This window comes from Schistocerca gregaria, chromosome 3 (genome assembly GCF_023897955.1).
Source record: "Schistocerca gregaria isolate iqSchGreg1 chromosome 3, iqSchGreg1.2, whole genome shotgun sequence".
Taxonomy (NCBI): Eukaryota; Metazoa; Arthropoda; class Insecta; order Orthoptera; family Acrididae; genus Schistocerca; species Schistocerca gregaria.
In genome coordinates, this window is record NC_064922.1 from 529,415,698 (window position 1) to 529,426,935 (window position 11,238).

The following is an 11,238-nucleotide window of genomic DNA, read 5'->3' on the forward strand; positions in this document are numbered from 1 at the left end:
CCAAGCTACCTCAACGCAAACTGTTCCTCTGCCCGTTTCCAGCGGCGTCTCCCGCATTCCGATCATCGTCGCTCAACTGACTAGTGCAGTTCCCTTCCCTGAAGCCGTCCATCTTATTGGCTACAGCTTATTCTTCATTATTTTACATTTTAACTTATTTAAATAATCAAAGCTGGACCACTTTCACATTCTAAATAAAGTAACAATAATATCCATTAAATAATAAACGTCAAATTCTTTTACGTAAAACCAATACAATTTCCTTCTCAACTTTGAATGTCACGGCCAGTAGCCTTGCACCAGTGTGCTTTCTGATAAATAAATAAAGAAAAAAGTAACTATTATGCACTAAACCTTACAACAAATGATCTGCTACCTAATGCTTCAATAAGGTGTCATGCTGTCATCATTCAATGTGTTTTGTGTGGAGGAAATGGTGATCTAATGCTTAATTGAAAATACTGATAATTTAAATTTACTGCATCTTTTAAACAAATAAAGTTACAGCGTTGATATTTACAATATTTGTCATTTCAATGATGCGCTTTTATAGGGGAACTCGAGTCAGAACGGGATAGCGGGGCACAATGGGAAATTGCTCTTTTCTAGACTACATAGTGCTGCAACCTGTTGTATGGGCATGTAACTATTTCTCTGAATGGAAGGGCAGCCATTTTTGCTTAGTTTCAAGTGCGAGATATAAGTGGATTGTGATTCGTCACGTTACCGCTTGCGTTGGTCTAACGTTTGGTGAATGTTAACACCAGGTAAACTGTTAATTATTAATTGTATATCCTAAAATGACACATTCCCTTAAAGTACATGGCATTTGTTATACTTTAGTTATTTAATGCGATTAAGTACGTCAGTTATTACACTCCATAAAAGTTTTTAACCTCAAAAGTGCTCTTGGGGCGGAACGGACGGGGCAGAATGGGACAGTGTCCCGTTCTGCCCCGTCATACACTCCTGGAAATGGAAAAAAGAACACATTGACACCGGTGTGTCAGACCCACCATACTTGCTCCGGACAGTGCGAGAGGGCTGCACAAGCAATGATCACACGCACGGCACAGCGGACACACCAGGAACCGCGGTGTTGGCCGTCGAATGGCGCTAGCTGCGCAGCATTTGTGCACCGCCGCCGTCAGTGTCAGCCAGTTTGCCATGGCATACGGAGCTCCATCGCAGTCTTTAACACTGGTAGCATGCCGCGACAGCGTGGACGTGAACCGTATGTGCAGTTGACGGACTTTGAGCGAGGGCGTATAGTGGGCATGCGGGAGGCCGGGTGGACGTACCGCCGAATTGCTCAACACGTGGGGCGTGAGGTCTCCACAGTACATCGATGTTGTCGCCAGTGGTCGGCGGAAGGTGCACGTGCCCGTCGACCTGGGACCGGACGGGAGCGACGCACGGATGCACGCCAAGACCATAGGATCCTACGCAGTGCCGTAGGGGACCGCACCGCCACTTCCCAGCAAATTAGGGACACTGTTGCTCCTGGGGTATCGGCGAGGACCATTCACAACCGTCTCCATGAAGCTGGGCTACGGTCCCGCACACCGTTAGGCCGTCTTCCGCTCACACCCCAACTTCGTGCAGCCCGCCTTCAGTGGTGTCGCGACAGGCGTGAATGGATGGACGAATGGAGACGTGTCGTCTTCAGCGATGAGAGTCGCTTCTGCCTTGGTGCCAATGATGGTCGTATGCGTGTTTGGCGCCGTGCAGGTGAGCGCCACAATCAGGACTGCATACGACCGAGGCACACAGGGCCAACACCCGGCATCATGGTGTGGGGAGCGATCTCCTACACTGGCTGTACACCTCTGGTGATCGTCGAGGGGACACTGAATAGTGCACGGTACATCCAAACCGTCATCGAACCCATCGTTCTACCATTCCTAGACCGGCAAGAGAACTTGCCGTTCCAACAAGACAATGCACGTCCGCATGTATCCCGTGCCACCCAACGTGCTCTAGAAGGTGTAAGTCAACTACCCTGGCCAGCAAGATCTCCGCATCTGTCCCCCATTGAGCATGTTTGAGACTGGATGAAGCGTCGTCTCACGCGGTCTGCAAGTCCAGCACGAACGCTGGTCCGAGTGAGATGCCAGGTGGAAATGGCATGGCAAGCCGTTCCACAGGACTACGTCCAGCATCTCTACGATCGTCTCCATGGGAGAATAGCAGCCGCCTTGCTGCGAAAGGTGGATATAGACTGTACTAGTGCCGACATTATGCAAGCTCTGTTGCCTGTGTCTATGTGCCTGTGGTTCTGTCAGTGTGATCATGTGATGTATCTGACCCCAGGAATGTGTCAATAAAGTTTCCCCTTCCTGGGACAATGAATTCACGGTGTTCTTATTTCAGTTTCCAGGAGTGTATTTTGATGCAAGTAAAAAGCAAACTGTATTCTTTTTTCTTTCCCCCTTGCTGTTCCATATGGTGATAACGTACATGAAAAAGACTAATAGACAGCAATGGGACGTAAAAGCGATGGAAAGCGATGGATATCCCAAATGGGATTTTTAAAAGCATCTAAGCAATTCAACGTACCGAAATCAACATTGGAAAGACATGTGCCTAAAGCTACGAATAATCCTGACGACATAATTGACAAATCTGATGGGAAATTTAAAAAGGTGTTCACTGCAGAACAAGAACATGAGCTAGTATTATATCTCAAGTCAATGGAAAGCATTTTTGGTCTAACAATGAAAGATCTCAGATCACTAGCCTATCAACTAACCAAAAGAAATGGCTTACCACACAGATTTGACAAACACACTTGACTAGCTGAAGAAGACTGGGTTAAAGGATTTATTAAGAGGCATCCTGCTCTGTCTATTAGCAAGCCATAAAATACTTCTGGTGCTCGAGCAATAGGATTCAACAAAGAAGCAGTTTCACAGTTTAACTCTCCCAACCAGCTATGTTCGCCGAACAACTCAGCTTTCCAGATATCGCTCGAGGCTGTCATTCCGATCCCAGTAATCTGTCAAAATACTCGGCGGACTACAAGACGAAAAAGAAAAACCGTCATATTAACAGTTTCTCGTTATAAGAAGGAACTGCAGAATGCTGTCTCACTTAAAGTAGGCCTACAGAAAGGAGGAGGGGGCACAAATTGTGAACAATGTCAGGACCGAGACGTCAGGTGCAATGCCGCAAGAATATCAAACTGTACACCCAAAAAAACCAAGACAGAGGACATCAAAGGCCTTAAGAAAAATAAAAGGAAGAAGATGATGGAGAAGAGAGAATCAGAGAGAGAGGGTGCTGAGTGTCTCTACTGTGGGGACTTCTCCTCCGTTTCTCAAATGGCTCAAATGGCTCTGAGCGCTATGGGACTTAACTTCTGAGGTCATCAGTCCCCTAGAACTTAGAACTACTTAAACCTAACTAACCTAAGGACATCACACACATCCCGAGGCAGGATTCGAACCCGCGACCGTAGTGGTTGCGCGGTTTCAGACTGTAGCTCCTAGAACCGCTCGGCCACCCAGGCCGGCTACTCCGTTTCTAATGAAGACTGGGTCGCATGCCAGAGGTGTTTCAAGCGTGCACACAATTCATGTGCTGGCATAGACAGTGAAGATGAAGAGGAAACACTGATTTCTGACTGTCGTCCAAAGGACTAGTAGTTAGTGGTTTGGTGGTTATTAAGCACTGTACACTTTTCAGAATGACATTAAAATATTTTCTTATTTTGAAGAATGACTTTTCAATTGTTTAAATTACACATTCCTTAGTCTGAATTGCCTTCTATACAACATTATAATACGATATTTGTAATTCAAATTCAACGTTTATGCAATAATTTAACAAAAAATAGCCTTACCCCATTCTGCCAAGTGGGTGGGGCGGAACGGGAAATGTGCAAGACTTTCTTAGAAAAATTGTAAAAAATGCAAAATGAATTGTTTTAAGTTATTTTAAAATAAGGTACATTAGTTTACACTATAAGGAGTTTTTTTTATAAATTTAAGAAGTGTTTCCTTGTGTTCCCTTATTTCATACACATTGTTAAACATTAAGTATCCCGTTCCGGCCCGAGTTCCCCTATGAACTTTCGATCGTTAAGATCGACCCAAGCGTTCAGATTTTAGCATTCAGGTCTTTGTTACAAAACTTGTTGAGTTCACTGTAACAGTAAATCCTAAATTATTGTAGATATGATGAATATTCAAGTTTTATTGGGATCACTATGAAAACTTAAGAAATATGATAGATTAAAATTATTGTGTCTTCGTTCCCCGAATTACTACAGACTTAAATAGTTTTCATAAATATTTCCCTTTATAGCCGATTTTAGATCCGCCATATTAACACAGCTACGCCTCCCTACGGGGTTTCCCTATGACGTAGGTTCTTGTCTGTCTCACTCGCACACTACAGCTCTTAAGCCTGATAAGCCTGGTCTCATTTAGCTCATTAGACGCCTGTGGACTTTCGCTCGTACACATGTCTGCATCCGTCGTTCACCTCTGTCATCTGTGCCCAGGGTTTAACACAGTTGTCTAGGGGCCGGTTTTGGATAGCACCATTTCGCTATGCAAGTTTCACTTTACCCATGTTGGCGCACAAAAGTGTTTACAAACTTAGCCGTTCCGGAAATGCTTCCACGCTTGCCAAAGAGCCAATGATTCTGTTCTTTTGGACATCAGATAAACCGCTCCGTTTTCACATTACGGTAACGACTGTGCTGTTTGCCTCATACCCCCACATCATCTATTGTTACCGCTGCCACCTGCCGCCTGTAAGCGGTTACTCCGCGTTGACATCGAACGTCGGCGGTAGTCACATTAATGTGACTGAACAGTAAATGAAATCATTTACAAAGTTGTGAGGCACCGGTGATGTACCACCACTTTTGATGTAGTTCCGTTCTTATTCTACTGTATAGATGTAGTCTTCAAGTGAGTTTCAAATTCTTTTCAAGCTTTTAACTTTAATCTTGCACTGCTCAGAGTGAACAAAAACTTCACAGACAAATTTTCGCGGGTTGTTCAGGAATACCTTCTGAGTATTTTGGCAGTACAGCATCACTGATCCACTCTTCCACTGCATTCAGTGAAGCCACGCGTGATGATTACCTTCCATCATTAAAACTATACCTGCTGCTGTGTATCACTGATACGCGGATGAAACCTGGTAGTCAAGGGAAGGCAGGATTGTGAACGGGGAAGCAATCAGTTACTATTGGTTGCCTTTTACAGTTACACACAATTTATTTTAAACCAGTAATTCCAGACTCAACAATAAATAACAGTACCACACGTTATCAATGAAGGAATAAACAACTGTGTAAATAATAGTATTTTCAGTGAGATACAATTTAGCAAATCACCAATAAATACAAATACAGCAGATAATGTTTTAAAAGCAAGCCACTGTGATCTAGACAGAAGGCTTTACATGCCAAGAATGGCAATAAATTAAGAATTGTTTAAAACTCCCTGCAACTTACAAATTACAGGTATTGAAATATTATAGGCAAGTAGTCCCAAACACAGCAGAACGCATCAGGCGCCAGGAATGGCAGTAAGTAAGGTTTTAAGGATTACTGCTACAATACAAACACCAAATTAGAATTTTAAGGCAAGTGACCACTATCACGGCTGAAAGCCTTACACGCCAGGGACGGCAATAGTATGAAAAATTTAGAAACCTGCTGTAGAACAGCAATTACAATAGCAAAGGTTAATTAAATAAACAAGCTTCCGATCACCAAACGGGTGAAATAAGATGACGGTAAACTTCGTAATACAACCCTTAACATTCACTGAAACTGCTAGATTTATTCCAGAAGGCGACCAGAAGTATTAACTAGACATATATAACCTTTAATGTAGGCATTACAAGGTATTGTAATAAATAAAACATTAATAAAACACAAGGACCAGTACGCAAGTCCCTTAAAGGTTACTGAGGCAGATTATACCCGCAGAAAAAATGGTTCAAATGGCTCTGAGCACTATGGGACTTACCTTCTGAGGTCATCAGTCCCCTATAACTTAGAACTACTTAAACCTACCTAACCGAAGGACATCACACAAATCCATGCCCGAGGCAGTATTTGAACCTGCGACCGTAGCGGTCGCGCGGTTCCAGACTGTAGCGCCTAGAACCGCTCGGCCACTTCAGCCGGCATACCCGCAGAAGGCGTGGACTGAAGGAGCGTTGGACTGAACAACTGGCCATCAGACCTCCTTATAGAACACACAAGTGTTACAAGAACCAAGGAGCCACAGACGGTGCTTCAGGAATCGACCTCTGAGAACATTTTCGCGATCGTTGAGATAGGCAGCCAAGAGTTGCATTCACTTCACAAGATGGTAATTCAGACAAGTGGCAGTCTAACGAATGACTAATGATAATCTTGCTGAAGCTACCTGACGTCCGGTAAACAAAATGCTACGATGGAACAATATGCCAAAGCCGGAACCGGCGCTCTGCACTACATCCCCAGAATACTGTGTTTAGAGCGTCCGGAACGAGAAAGGTATCGCTACCACCAGAGTAAAAGAATCACCAACCGGCCTACAATCAAGAAAACTGCACTCCTTACCGGACAGCATCGGCAAGGCGGAAACGTACACTGCCGTTACACACACTAACCCCCAGGGCAGGTATCTGAGGCGTTAGCGGCCACCAGGCACGAAAAATTACCGTCGGTTGAACTTAACATATTGTAACAGGTTGAACGCAGTAAAAAGGAATAAGAAGTCGAGGAAGGCTAACCAGATCCGCCTTCCCCAAGCACTCCACTCGCTGCTCTTCGCCTCGGCGACACTACGAGCAGCAACACGAACCTAAGTCACTAGAGAATCGCGACACATCACAATGGTGGAGGTTTCTCTACTTGGATTGAAATGCACTAGTCTGAAGGCTTACTGGATCCGGTTTAAGACGTACACCCTCGTGACCACAGCCCTTCCATCCGGCAGTCCACGCGTTCCGCCAGCGGTCCCGGAGAGTTCTGGCACTGTGCGGACCTGGCTTCTCCTCAGTCCCCAAACAAAGTGGCCCACTCACACGACCCGTAAAAACAAGGCAGGGCACCACTTACTACATATCGATAACCGCCGCTGCTGCCACTAGCGGACAGGGAACGCTTGCGAAAGCGAGTGGCGCCTGTCAACAGGAGAAGAAGGCAAACAACCGCAACCATGCCAACCAAACGATACCATCTGGCCTCCAACAGAGGGCGGAAAACTATGAACAGCAACAAGAAGAGCGGCAGCACGGCTCAGTGCAACTAACATTGTCAGAAAACTAAAATTAAGACATAACCGAGCAGTGCTTGAAGTCATAGACGAATGTCTGCATATTGTTCTCAAAAGGAAGTACCATGATTAAGAGGAAAAGCTTTGTTTTCAAACAAGACAGGTAGCACATACCGTCGACATGTCCACTGTTGTGCACTACCTTCAGTGCAATAAAGATAAGACGCTAAAAAGGACAAGAAACTAAACGAAATTCGATAGCTTTGTAACGAGACGCAGGGGACAGTTGGTCCTTGGGACCAAATTACTTCCTACAAAGCCGGCCTCTGTGGCCGAGCTGTTCTAGGCGCTTCAGTCTGGAAGAGCGCGACCGCTACGGTCGCAGGTTCGAATTCTGCCTCGGGCATGGATGTGTGTGATGTCCTTAAGTTAGTTAGGTTTAAATAGTTCTAAGTTCAAGGGGGCTGATGATCTCACATGTTAAGTCCCATGGTGCGCAGAGCCATTTGAACCATTTGAGCTCCCTACAAAAATTCTGAAAATTTGTCGATGGCATTCTGGTTCACCTGCTACATTACTTTCTCTAATAACACATGAAAGGGGCTGGTTTAAGACTATGCCATAATTTAGAAATGTATAAAAGTTTCTCCTTTCTGCTGTTGGTATTCTACTAGTGCCGATATCTGTAAACTTTTACTTATCTGCAAATAAGCACTCCCTGCTCTCGTTCTTCCCTGCATAAGTTACTCGCCTATGCATGGCGCGCCTGCTGCAGTTATTAGGTAAGTTGTTCGCTTTATTCACACACTGTAAAAGTCTATTTTCTTGATCTATTGATATGTCTTTATTTGTATATTCTCTTTTTTAGAACTGATGATGGCAGCAAAGCTGAAACCAGTAGTAGTGTATCAGTGCCGTTTCTAGAAAAAAGGGGACAATTCTTCTAGTACAGCAAGGTCAGCGATGATACCCCATCCCCTTCCCTCCTCCTGACACGTGGCAAGGTCATCTAACCACGTGCCAATACCTGGAAAATGGCTGTTATTGTAGTACACCAAGGTCAACGCTAAGATAACCACCAGTCCACTCCGCCTACCCCCAACACAAGGCAAAGTCACTGAAACACAGACTCGGTACTGGGACAAACGGCTACTGTTCCTGTATGCTAAGCAACTGGACCAATATGGATATTAGCCCAGTTTTGTGAGTTTTTTGTCATTTAGTTGATGACTGCACTTCACAGTGAAAGGGTCACTATGAAACGGCAGCAGAGATTGAGCAATAAGAAGAAGAGTAGGTAACTGTCCATCTCTTAATATCCTTTGTGTTAAAGTTACTTAGCGTTGTTTTTGTTCCTACAGAGCAACAGGTACCTGATGCTGCACGAGCAGAAATGCAGAAACGGGACACGCAGGTGCTCGCCTTATTGCTATATGCACCGCCACAGCAATCCACTGGCGTCTTTTGGATTCATCGGACTATACTGCATTATCACAGCCACAGCAGCAGCAGCCATCGAAGCAAGCTTCACAGTACAGCGTTTACCAATATATACAATTTGATGTGCTGATTTTGTGCAAAGACAATTGTTACACAGAGTACTTCTACTTACTAAGAGTCATAGTCGCCGTGTCTGCTGAGCTTCACTGAGCAGCGAAGTGCACACGCCAGGCAGTGGTATGTATGACTCACTCCACTGCCACCGTGAACACCCATGTTGAGCAGGGTGGGCTGGCAGGGAAGTCCCACCCCTCCAACTGCTATGGCTAGTCCCATTCCTCTATAGCCTGCTAGGATCTAGTCCTGCACATGGACTTCCATATAACAGTGGCTGTCGCACCCACGACCATGCTGCCGCCACTGTCTCACCTAGTGGTGTGTCTTCGGCGCTTCCTACATTCCCCCCATAGCAGCAGTCAGCATTTAGATGTGAATGAGGAGATTTTACAATACAAGTACTCCATGTAGCTGTTTGTCTAAGGTGCTCAATTCATAAACAGAAAATAATAACCCTAAGCTGTAGTGATAACACATCAAATAAACAGTTATATATACTCACAGTGGTTGATAATTCACTCATCCACTCATGTGATAACACTCCTCGGGTAAGCTTGTCAAAACTAATAGCAAAACAGCCTTTATGTGAGGAGCTGCCATCTGACATGACATCAACAATATTTAACATGACTTGCAGGTTTAATATCAGTAGCAGCAAAAGTGTCATTGTGAGAATGACGTTCCATCGTGAATTCTATCCGTTAACATGAGTTGCAGGTTTAATATCAGTGGCAGCAAAAGTGTCATTGTGAGAATGACGTTCCATCGTGAATTCTTTCCGTTAGTGATTTTCGAATATCCCTGATATTGTGATACTAACTTTCATTTTTGCCACAGAAATGCCTACTATCCTTCAGAGCTACCTCGTGATCATACGATCTCGCACAGCACTTCCCACAAACAATTAAGCTATATAGCGAAACATAGTGCATCCATCTGCAAGAATAAACTTTTAAAACTCCAATGTACACCAGCTACATATTTCAGCATGCTTTAGACTATTGACTATGCTGGCAGCTGTATGTCCAGTTGTTCCACTAGAGAATGTGGAACATCTCTTGGAGTCAGCACAAAAAACGCCTCATACGCCAGAAGAAACAAACGCTCAAATTAACGACTTATGTTGTGCATCGATACAGGTTATGTGTCAAGCAACCATGTCAGATATTGGCACAGAACTACACCCATATTTATGTATGTTCATATACCCTGTTTTACTGAAGTGTTTACAAATTGGAAAAAACTATAAAATTCCCTGTACGCCAATGTAATAACATTGTTATCGTCATGACCAACAGGAAGAATCACCCTCACGAAAACAGTGCCATAGTAAGTAACTGACTGGTCCTGCAAACATGAAGAAGAAAAAGAGTAGATCTCTACTTCCCAGTAATACATGTGCTATAGTCATTGAATCATCTTACTGCGGGAAGACCAATGTCATTCTATCATTGTTGCAACATTCTGCAGGGGTCTGCTTGGAGCATGTACATTATATATTCTCAAAAAAACTACTTCACACTAAATACTGGTGGTCACAGAAGATTTTGCACAGCATTGATATAGTAATCTACCAGACCTTCTGCAAAATTGGTGATATTCAACCTTCTGAGAAAATAAGTCCAATAGTGTTTTCACTTTGACGATATTGCAGTGAAAAACCAGGATCAGATATGGAAGTATTTTCGCTTTTGCCGTCATATGGAAGTCAATATCTTTTACTTGAGCCAAACATACTCTAGGATTCCAAAGCAGTCGGTAAGGGATAATGCGAACCTAATTTTCACCTTGAAACCGTACAAAGTGGATTTAAAGCATATTAATGTCCATGACATTCAATGGATTTATTACCATATGTGAGAACTGCTGGAATCAAACACAGTGTAGATGTCTGGTCAACGAAAAAACGACAAAATGCAATGGTGGCTGATATAGATGAAATTTTAAGGAGGTTATGTTTAAAAGGTGGGTACCGACATTTTACTATGTCAGTATAATGTAGACCTTGAAAAAATTCGCAGAATTACACTGCACTCATTTTGAGGGGATGGTGCACAGGCCAAACCTAAGTCTGTCCATTGATAAAAAACTGAAGTAATCAACGCAAGACTAATTGAATTGGGTGGCATTATCAGAGTAGCAGCTATGAAAAGCGAGCTGTATGTTCCCAAGGTGCAACAGCTGAATGACAGAATCCAGCCATTTGTAGAGGGAAAAACTGATGCAGTTATTGGAACCCTCAGTGCACAAGTAAAGGAACTGGGTGTGTTTACCAAGGGAATAGCAGTGAAGATCGAGTTGTACGAATCCTCGATAGAGGACACGAATGAACGAATCCATCAGTGTGAATCTGAGATAGAAGAGTTAAAGAGGAGAACAATCCATCACCACAGTTAGTACCAAACCGATGTTAGTACCAGGGGTATAAGTGCAGATATTGTGATCGTTG